General features: G+C 45.9%; 1 long non-coding RNA gene across 1 annotated transcript; it reads right to left on the bottom strand.

Annotated features, from left to right (window-relative positions):
* Positions 1-6302: 6302 nt before the first annotated feature.
* Positions 6303-10412, bottom strand: LOC137422758 (uncharacterized). Its single transcript, XR_010983587.2, has 2 exons — positions 7060-10412; positions 6303-6832 (listed from the first exon to the last, which is right to left on the bottom strand). It is a non-coding gene; the product is annotated as an uncharacterized LOC137422758 (long non-coding RNA).
* Between the last annotated feature and the right edge of the window lie 678 nt (positions 10413-11090).

Below are 11090 nucleotides of genomic sequence, written 5' to 3'. Positions count from 1 at the left end.
ACGTAATTCAAAACACCTCATCCCACGTAATTCAAAACACCTCACCACCACGTAATTCAAAACACCTCACCACCACGTAATTCAAAACAGCTCACCCCCATGTAATTTAAAACACCTCACCACGACGTAATTCAAAACACCTCACCACCACGTAATTCAAAACACCTCACCACCACGTAATTCAAAACACCTCATCCCACGTAATTCAAAACACCTCATCCCACGTAATTCAAAACACCTCACCACCACGTAATTCAAAACACCTCATCCCACGTAATTCAAAACACCTCACCACCACGTAATTCAAAACACCTCACCACCACGTAATTCAAAACACCTCACCACCACGTAATTCAAAACAGCTCACCCCCATGTAATTTAAAACACCTCACCACTACGTAATTCAAAACACCTCACCACCACGTAATTCAAAACACCTCACCACCACGTAATTCAAAACACCTCACCACGACGTAATTCAAAACACCTCACCACGACGTAATTCAAAACACCTCATCCCACGTAATTCAAAACACCTCACCACCACGTAATTCAAAACACCTCACCACCACGTAATTCAAAACAGCTCACCCCCATGTAATTTAAAACACCTCACCACGACGTAATTCAAAACACCTCATCCCACGTAATTCAAAACACCTCACCACCACGTAATTCAAAACACCTCACCACCACGTAATTCAAAACACCTCACCACCACGTAATTCAAAACACCTCACCACCACGTAATTCAAAATACCTCACCACCACGTAATTCAAAACACCTCACCACCACGTAATTCAAAACACCTCACCACCACGTAATTCAAAACACCTCACCATCAGTAATTTAAAACACCTCACCACCAAGTAATTTAAAACACCTCACCACCAAGTAATTTAAAACACACCACCACGTAATTCAAAACACCTCACCACCAAGTAATTCAAAACACCTCACCACCACGTAATTCAAAACACCTCAACACCACGTAATTCAAAACACCTCACCACCAAGTAATTCAAAACACCTCACCACCAAGTAATTCAAAACACCTCACCACCAAGTAATTTAAAACACCTCACCACCAAGTAATTTAAAACACCTCACCACCACGTAATTCAAAACACCTCACCACCAAGTAATTTAAAACACCTCACAGCCATAAAACATGTAATAAAAACACCTCACCACCAAGTAATTCAAAACACCTCACCACCAAGTAATTCAAAACACCTCACCACCAAGTAATTTAAAACACCTCACCACCACGTAATTCAAAACACCTCACCACCAAGTAATTCAAAACACCTCACCACCAAGTAATTTAAAACACCTCACCACCAAGTAATTTAAAACACCTCACCACCAAGTAATTTAAAACACCTCACCACTAAGTAATTTAAAACACCTCACCACCAAGTAATTTAAAACACCTCACCACTAAGTAATTTAAAACACCTCACCACTAAGTAATTTAAAACACCTCACATCCATAAAACATGCAATAAAAACACCTCACCACCACGAAATTTAAAACACCTCACTACCAAGTAATTTAAAACACCTCACAGCCATAAAATACGTAATAAAATACCTCACAGCCATAAAACACGTCATAAAAACACCTCACAGCCCTAAAACAGTTAATAAAAACACCTCACAGCCACGAAATTAAAAACACCTCACAGCCATAAAACAGTTAATAAAAACACCTCACAGCCACGAAATTAAAAACACCTCACCACCACGCCATTTAAAAACACCTCACCACCAAGTAACTTAAAACACCTCACAGCCTTAAAATTTTTCATTTTTAATTCAAAAAAAATTCAAAAAAAATACCCTTAGGACATACCGACAGGAGAGATATGTGCATACCAGAAGTTTCGTACGATTTCACAAAAGTTTGAGAAAGTAGTCCAGTGACAAGACAACACAACACAGGACAGACGCTGCACACACACACACATATATATATATATATATATATATATATATATATATATATATATATATATATATATACTGTATATATATATATATATATATATATATTTATATATACATATCTATATCTATCTATCTATAATTCCAGTAATCTCTGTGTGTATGTATGTATGTATGTCTGTATGTCTGTGACCGCTGTTTCTCGACAACCACGGGTCCGATATACTTTAAACTTGCCAGGTATATTGCTGGGGACCCGAGGATGTGCCTTTTCAAGGTTTCATATTAATCGGACAAGTAGTTACCGAGCTATGTCCAAAAAACGATTCAACCAATCAGAGAGCAGCGAGCTATCACGTGTGCCGAACGTGGCGAACAGACTCTGCCTCGGACGGCACATTTGAGAGCGTATTCATTTATTTCACGTTGGCAAACTATGTTGCAGCTATGTTGGCGTTAAACTATGTTTTAAAACTAATTAAAACTAATTTGCGATTCTTTCGCTTTCCTGCGCGTTTGTGCACGCTATGGCGATTTCTTTACCAAACTCCGCAAGCCGTTCGCTTTGGACCAAACCATTTCATGTAAATAGAGGGGGGGGATTGTCACCGTACTCGCAAGCCGTTCGCTTTGGACCAAACCATTTCATGTAAATAGAGGGGGGGGGGGATTGTCACCGTACTCGCAAGCCGTTCGCTTTGGACCAAACCATTTCATGTAAATAGAGGGGGGGGGATTGTCACCGTACTCGCAAGCCGTTTGCTTTGGCTTTGCGAATGGACCAAACCATTTCATGTAAATAGAGGGGGGGGGATATAATTTTACATATATATATAGTACGGGCATGCCGTAGTATATATAAAACTGTGTGTGTGTGTGTGTGTGTGTGTGTGTGTGTGTGTGTGTGTGTGTGTGTGTGTGTGTGTGTGTGTGTGTGTAATGTTACCGATAGACTCCTAAATGGAGAGGCTCATGAACTTGATATTTGGCACAAACATGGCCATTGAGTCTGGTACGAACATGGTCGACCTAAAAATTTATTTCATAATATTTTTAAACCATATTTTAACCTCAGCGCATTTCAGCGAGGAATATTATGACCGGAATGGCAGAGCAGCGCGCTGATTCGCTCAGAGCGATCATGTGATGTTCCAACTTTGCCGCCATAATCTCACAGTTATGCGTTCGCACGTAATTCTGTTTTTTCACATTTCAGCGAGGACACATTGCCATTCACACCACATAGGTTTTTTTTTCTTTCATCTTTAGATCCATATTTGTAGCGTAGCTAACGTAGCGTAGCTAACGTAGCGTTAGCATAATGTAGCGTAGCTAACGTAGCGTTAGCATAACGTAGTGATCCTTGCTCAGGATCTTGGTCAGGTTCGCGAGCGAGTTAGCCAAAACGTAAAAGTGAAAATATATCGAATTTTTTATTCATATTTACCTCAGCGCATTTCAGCGAGGAACATTATACACGGCATCTGAGCTGGTCGCAGAGCAGCGCGCTGATTCGCTTAAAGCGATCACGTGATGTTCCAACTTTGCCGCCATAATCTCACAGTTATGCATTCGCGCGTAATTCAGTTTTTTCACATTTCAGCGAGGAACATTGCCATTCACACCACATAGGTTTTTTTTTTCACTTTCATCTGATATTTGTGATTTATTTCAAACAAACTGTATTTCCCATCTACACGGCCATGTATTCCTATTAACGTTATGTAAAGTACATAAATTGTGTGGATTACATCATTTGTGGATGTGATCAATTGCCAGTAACCATCTATATCCCTCCCCTCCCCTTCCCTCCTCCCCCTCCCTCCTGCTCCCCCTCCCTTTCCCCCCTCCCCTCCCCCTACCCTTCCCCCTCCACCCTACCCTTCCCCCTCCACCCTACCCTCTCCCCTTCCCCCCTCCCCTTACCCCTCCCCTCCCCCTCCCTTTCCCCCATGCCCCTCCCTTTCCCCCCTACCCCTTCCTTTCTGCCCTACCCCTTCCCCATCCCCCTCCCCTCCCCCTCTCCCCATCTCCCTCCCCTCCCCCCCAATCCTCCCCCCCCACTCCTCTCCCCTTCCCCCCAATCCTCCCCCCCACTCCTCTCCCCTTCCCCTTCCCCCATCCCCTTCCCCTCCCCCCTCCCCCTCCCTCCTCCCCTCCCCCTCCCTCCTCCTCCTCCCCCTCCTCCCCCTCCTCCCCCTCCTCCTACTCCCCTACCCCGACCCTCCCCCCTCCCCTCCCCCTCCCCTCCCCCTCCCCTCCCCCTCCCCTCCCCTCCCCCTCTTCTCCCCTCCCCCCTCTCCTCCCCTCCCCCCTCTCCTCCCCTCCCCCCCGTTCCCCTCCGCTCCCCTCCCCCTTCCCATCCTCCTCCCCCTCCCCCTCCCACCCCCTTCCCCCTCCCATCCCTCCCCCTCCCCAGCCCCCCCTCTTCTCCCCCCTCCCCCTCCCCATCCCCCCTCTTCTCCCCTCTCCCCTCCCCCCTCCCCCTCTTCTCCCCTCTCCCCTCCCCTCCCCCCCTCTTCTCCCCTCCCCCCCTCTTCTCCCCTCCCCCCCGTTCCCCTCCCCTCCCCCCTCCCCTCCCCCGCCCGGCAATGCCGGGTACTTCTGCTAGTATATATATATTGTTGTGGATTTGAGAATTGTGTTTTTTTTGTGTGTAAATATCACCCTCCGTGTTGTGTGTAAAGGTCAAAGGTCGTCCCTTAGTTAGTCCATATACAATCACGTAGCAAATCATAGATTTCCCTTTTCACTAGTTATCTCCTTATTATGTGTATTAGTTTAAGGCTCTGTCTTCCATTAATTGACACTGCATTGCACCGAAGTGAAATAAGGTAGATTCCCTTCCAATTCCCCATTTGTCAGCAATTGCCAACTGCACTCCACCATTAGCCACGAGGTAATTTCGGAGAAGAAAGGCGTGTCTCCGTTATCGTCATCGGAAGGTGGAGCCAGCGAGCCCCCACCCGCCAATCAGGACTGGTGAGATACCAGCACGGGCGTGGGGCGGGTTGATCGCGAGGCGCGATATAAAAGCGCCCGCGCAAGCCTTTTGAAGGAAGATGCGGCAGATGAGTCTTTGGGGAACACGCGGCGGATGAGAAATAATAAGCCTTTGGAGTGCACGCGATGCAGCGGTACGCAGGAGCAGCTTGAACCAGCGGAGCTCGTACCGCGGCAGCTTGCACGACCACAGCTTGGGCGTTGACGGCGGTGCCGACCGTGGCCGCGGAGGAACGGTGGCTGCCCGCTCCCGGCCCGACCGTGACCCAGTTCCCGTTGGACCTTCCTCTCCCTCCAGCCACCCACCTCCAGCATTCGTTCCTACCATCACCCCCCCCGTGTAAGTGTGCTCGTAGTCTGTCTTTTGTCTTGTCCCTGGGGTTAGGTAAGACTGCAATAGGTAAGCTAGTGTTGCACTGTTTCCTTCTGGTCCGTCCCTCTTTCTGTCGTTATTTTCTTATCTTTCCATTCTCCTTGGTTCTTTTGGTCTTGTAAATAATAATAATAAATTAGATTTGTTCTTCCTACCTTGCCTTTCTTTCCCTTACCTCCGTCGTCTTTGTGATTTCCCTCATTGGACACCTGTGGCACGATTTGGCCAACGTTTAGGAATCGGGTCTAGTCTCTTGTTAATGGTTCGTGCCGCGGTTGCTAAACCGCTCGGCAATTAACATCTGTCCGGGGTACGAACGAGGTTGTGCACCTGCCTCTTCGGGGGTAGCTGTGCAACTTCAGGACTCACGTCGGTCAGTCAAAGACAAGGGGGTTGATCCCCCCTTGATAAGGGGAAAAAGGCCGACGGCGAGATCCGCAACAATATATATATATATATATATATATATATATATATATATATATATATATATGACGGGTTGTCCCCCCTTTGGAACTCAAGAAGAGGCACCTTGAAGCAGCAAAATGTGGTTTAATACAAAATCGAGCAAACACAATATTGTGGAGCACGTCTTGTCACACAAGACCATGCAAGACCAAGCCGCCCTGAAATCATTCTGACACAAGATCCTTTATATAATCGAACAAAGCCTAAAAAAGCCTCCGCTGAAGTAATGACCTCAGACAAGAGAGATTAAGTTTAAAGGCACAGATGTGTGAAAATAAGATAGTTCTCAGGCTATTTTTCCCAACAAGCTGGGCTTTTACAAGGACAAGGGATGCATTCCCATAATAAAGTTCAATGGGGTTTACATTTGGCAGTAAAACACATACAAATCAAAGGAACAAATCAAAGGATACATATTGCATCACACCCTGCTCGAGGTTAACTTTAAGGCAAACAAGAATCATATGACAACTATTCCCATAACTTTTCTCCCTTTGGAAGATGCTGAAAAAACGACTCCAAGGTTGGATTTTGACCGAGCCGTGAAACAACATGTTTTGCATTGAATCTAGCTTTTTGGAAGCAAGCAGAAGAAAGACATAATTATATATATATTTCTCAGGTGCCCTGGGTCACGTGGTGTGCCCCCCATGGCCCCCCATGCCCTGCCCCCGACATATTTCTCCCTTTTGTCTTTGAGACAACACCTCGAAAAAGACAATTACCCCAGTGGGTCAGCATCCCCCCCATATCGCATGCCAGGCGCGCCATGCGTCACGCATGCTCAGGGAGAGACACCGGCCCCTAATTGTAGCCGTCTAACATTCAACGCATAAATTGTTAGCCATAATTCGCGACGAAGACTCCTGGTTAGAAGATAGCTGCCGCCCGGCCGGGTTCCGAGCCCCCCTTCCCCCAGCGTGGGTGCGACCCAGTCGCCGGCCAGATAAGGGGCCCTCCTTATGCAGGCGCGGTCCTCGTGAATCAGGGCAAACAATCGACATCCAATGCCATCAAGCCTTGTACGTGTGATTGCTCTGCGGGAGAAAAGGTGACACATCCATTATCACAAATCTCCATCTCCTCATAGTCTGCATCAATGTCAGTATTCATAGTGTCGGGTGCCTTAAGCTGAAACGACCCCAAAATTGCTTACTACAGGTGGTGTAGGTGGTGGGGAAGGTGGTTCCCTTAGATACGTGTTTGCCAAGCGCTCCTCACTACTTGCATGTGAGCCATAGCTCTTAAAGGAACCTACACTTACTAAATCCCGACGAAGAGAACTAAAATCATAATCGTCATCAAAATCCCATGCATCAGCAGGTTCGTTGATTTCAAGCCAGGAATCGTAGACCTCTAAAGCCACATCCTCTTGCCACGAAACGTCTAGGTCGTCAACCCAGTCGTGGGTGTCCGAATCTTGCCATGAGACGATAGAGTTGGCCGGTTATCCTGTGAAACATTTTCTCACACACACCATGATCAAATTCCTAGCCCCCCAATTATGATCAGTCAATGGAGAAACTCACTACATTTTCTCCATCCTGCTTTGTTGTCTTCCTATGTGCAACCATCATTTTGTAAACACATATTTGTAAACATATTATCCACTCATTCATTCATTCATTCATTCATACCATAATTCACGTTATTAGCAGCTGGTAGTTAAATATCAAAATACATCAACTGGTATTCTTCCTTTGATAACCTCTCCCTTATGAGCAATAATTCAATTGCCCAACGTACCTGGTGGAGTTCTGTTCACCTGGTCTGCAGAGCTGCGATCCAATCTGCACCAGCACCCAATCACCTCTTCGATTGGGGTAAACCTGCCTGTAGCAATCTAACGCAACGTTATTAAACGAAATTCACAACTTTACATTCATTGGTCCCCCCAGGGCAAGCCAACCCTTGTATCACCTTCTTATCACAAAACAACAGTCCATAACTAACCACTTTCTTTTATTTCCTGCCTTTACTATCAACTTTTTCCAACCTTCTCCCTTTTCTCAGCAAATCCTTTCTTCAGACTCAACCCACATAAATACAATTTCCCCTTCCAGGTGCGTCTATCTAACCACTCACAAATTGTCCACAAGACAAAATCACCATATTTCACACTTCAGCTCCCGAGAGCTCAATTTTGAACAGGGGTAAAACCAGCAATACTCAATTACCTTCTGCCAAGCAAGAGGCCAGAGCAGTATCACTCCCTCTTCCCATCATAACTGGCAGACAGACAATGGCGAGCCACAAGCCCCAACCCTACTAGGCTCCAGCTCCCATCCAAAGGATACAAACTCACTCAGACTGGCATAATCTCTTTGCCAGCTTATGTACGAACCAAGACTGCAAACAAATAGTTTTCCAATAAAAATCAATTGTCACCCTATTGCACCATATTGGCAGAATTCACTTCAGCTCTCTACCGCTCTTGTGTCAAGTGGTGCCCCAAAATGACATTGCACGAACCCTTTCAATACCTGTCTAAACCTACTGCCATTTAACGACGCTTCCCAGATGACGGTTCCCCATACACTATTCTGGCACAAAATTGTTGCATCCCACAGATGCCACGATTATTTTAACAAACCCATTTTCCTAATCCACCTGTTCAATTCTCATTTCAATTTAAAGTCAATCCAATGTCCTCTAATACCTCTCTTAGCATCCCATGCACCTGTTGCAGACACCTGTTTTCGCCTCTGGCCCAATAGCTGCCCAATAAACAAATAATAAAAAGAAAATAACCTGATCTATTTATTGAAATAGAAAATAGTTCTCATATGTCTTACTGTCTGGCCAATTTTTTCACCCACTGTGACTCACTCAAAATAGATTCTCACTGTTGTTATGTCTGAAATTCGTCTCATGAAAACCCATCTAAGAGTCCAGTGTAACAGACAGACAAACACATAGACACACTGAAGATCCCAGGGTCCCATTAAACTAGCTTGTCCCCAGATCCACAAAACAAAACATGTAACTTATGTCAACAACTGAACTCCCAAGACAACAACGATAAAACATCCATCCACCTCAATGGCTCGCCAAGTAGCTCATTGTGTCCCTGTCTCTCTCCTTGCATCTACACTTTTCACAATCACTCACTCATACACTGCTCCATCACCTCCTTCCCTACACCCCAAATCTCCGCTTGCATCCTATGCAAATCATTCACTCAACACCATTACACTCATCCACAATACCCTCACAGTACATCACTTCTCCAAACCATTGCCTCATTCGCTCAGATTTTCCCATGCTCCAATTCATCATTTCAACATGCTCACCAGCAAGACTCATTCAATTCCTCATTTAATAAACTACACCACAAACACACTGCATCATCTAACTAACTACTGCCCCTTTAAAACTCGTGCTTTCCCTGTCATCCCTTTATCTCATACACTAGCCAGTGTAAGCCAGCCAAACATAAACAAAGAGGTTCCAGCGAGCTGTGACCTCCATAACTCTAATCAAATCCACTGGCACTTTTAAAACAAACTTTCCCAGTCACTTACTAAAATAAAGTGCAGCTCTTGTCCGTAGATATACGTTAACCAGGATTACATGAGACTTGACAACAATAGTACTGCCCCGTGGAGCAAGGCACCAGAGACGACTCCCCTCTCCACCTGGACTTACCCCAGGTAGAATTTGGCTACCTACAGAGAAAGTACCTGCACAACACATTTACAAACCAATTCGTCCCCTCGTTGTATTAGGGGACATCACAAATGTTCCACCACAATTCACAGCAGGTGACCACCCACCTGCCTTTGAAGTCCTTCTCAATCATCTTTCCCACGAAAATTTAATCGATTTGTCTGACGCACTACGTCTGTCCAGCAAATTGTTGAGACACCCAAGCATGTCCTAACAAATGGGCTGTCCAATCCTGAAATCTCACAAAACCTTTTCTGAGGGTCAAATGTAACAGACAGACCGGCCAATAGGCAGGGGCAAACCCCGAGGCCCCAGACACCATCACCACACACATACCCCGCATCACATAGGAGTATCAATGAGCCGGACAGCAAATGCCATATGTCTTCGTCCCAAATCGAGGGCAAAATTTTCACAATGGCAAACAATTAATATATTGTCCACATTCATCTTGGTCACCCCAACCCATCCTGGCTCTCCCCACGAGCTCCGTGTCCGGACAGACAGACAGATAAACAGACCGGGTGAAACCATAACCATCCATCCTTCCGATTGGACTCACGCCAGCATCACATGTCATTCTTGCCTTCATTCAACGCATTCTGCAATCCCAAGTCGATCGAGTACAAGCCCCGGCCATGCCGTTGAATAAACACCTGGTCGGTTGACTTAGCCTATCATCTTTGACTTTTACTCCCATGCTAAATCTGGAGAGCTGTTAATATGTATAATTACTCTTTTTAAAAATCCAAACTGACATCTTTTATTTTTTAGCCCCAAATTTACTCAATCAATTTCTACCTTCACAACATATATTATCATTCCATCATACCCAATGTGGTCAGGTCGCAACAACAGGATATCTCACCCTTGACCTCTGACTCAAAAATGCATACTCATCCAATACATATTGTTACCGATCGCGGATTAAGATGTTAGTTACCGAGCGGTTTGGTATTGCCGCGACCTAACAGGATCCCTGACTCACCCGATTCCCCCAGGACTTTGGCCGGATCGCACCGCAGCTGCTCAATGAGGGGAAAAGACGAAAACGACGCAATGTAAAGAGGAAAACGAATAAAACGAGAAGACGTACAGACGAGTAATGGGGTTTATTATTTACACACACAAGCAAAAAGGAGCAATCAAGTTTTATTTACAACACATAAGACGCAGGTGACACAGTGCAAATTTTAGCTTACCTACAGACTTAATTAAATACCCAGGGACAGAACAAACAAAACAAACTCACGTATACAAGAAGGGTGGAAAGGCAGGAGGTGGATGGCTGGAGGGAGAGGGAGGTCCAAAGGGGTCCCGCAGCACAACCGGCGCGTTTAGCAGCTGCCGTTCAGGCCAGGCCTCACGCTGCTGTTTTGGCTGCTGTTTTGGCTGCTGTGTACGTCGCGTGCTTTGCCAGGCCTTGTCCGACTCGTCTGGTCCAAACCCTCAACTCTTTCTTGGTTCACTCACTCCTCACCACCGACTCCTCACCGCAACCAACTGACCACCGACTCCACTGACTGACTCTTCACGACTCTCTCTTGACGCCCAACTCCCTCTGGCAACCGACTCAGACCAACTCAAAGTGCATCTCCTCTGGGAACGCCCCCGCCGTGGGTTATA

This window comes from Myxine glutinosa, chromosome 1 (assembly GCF_964187855.1).
Source record: "Myxine glutinosa chromosome 1, kmMyxGlut1.1, whole genome shotgun sequence".
Lineage (NCBI taxonomy): Eukaryota > Metazoa > Chordata > Myxini > Myxiniformes > Myxinidae > Myxine > Myxine glutinosa.
Note: the sequence above shows the minus strand (reverse complement) of the source record. Positions and strands in the feature narration are given on the sequence as shown.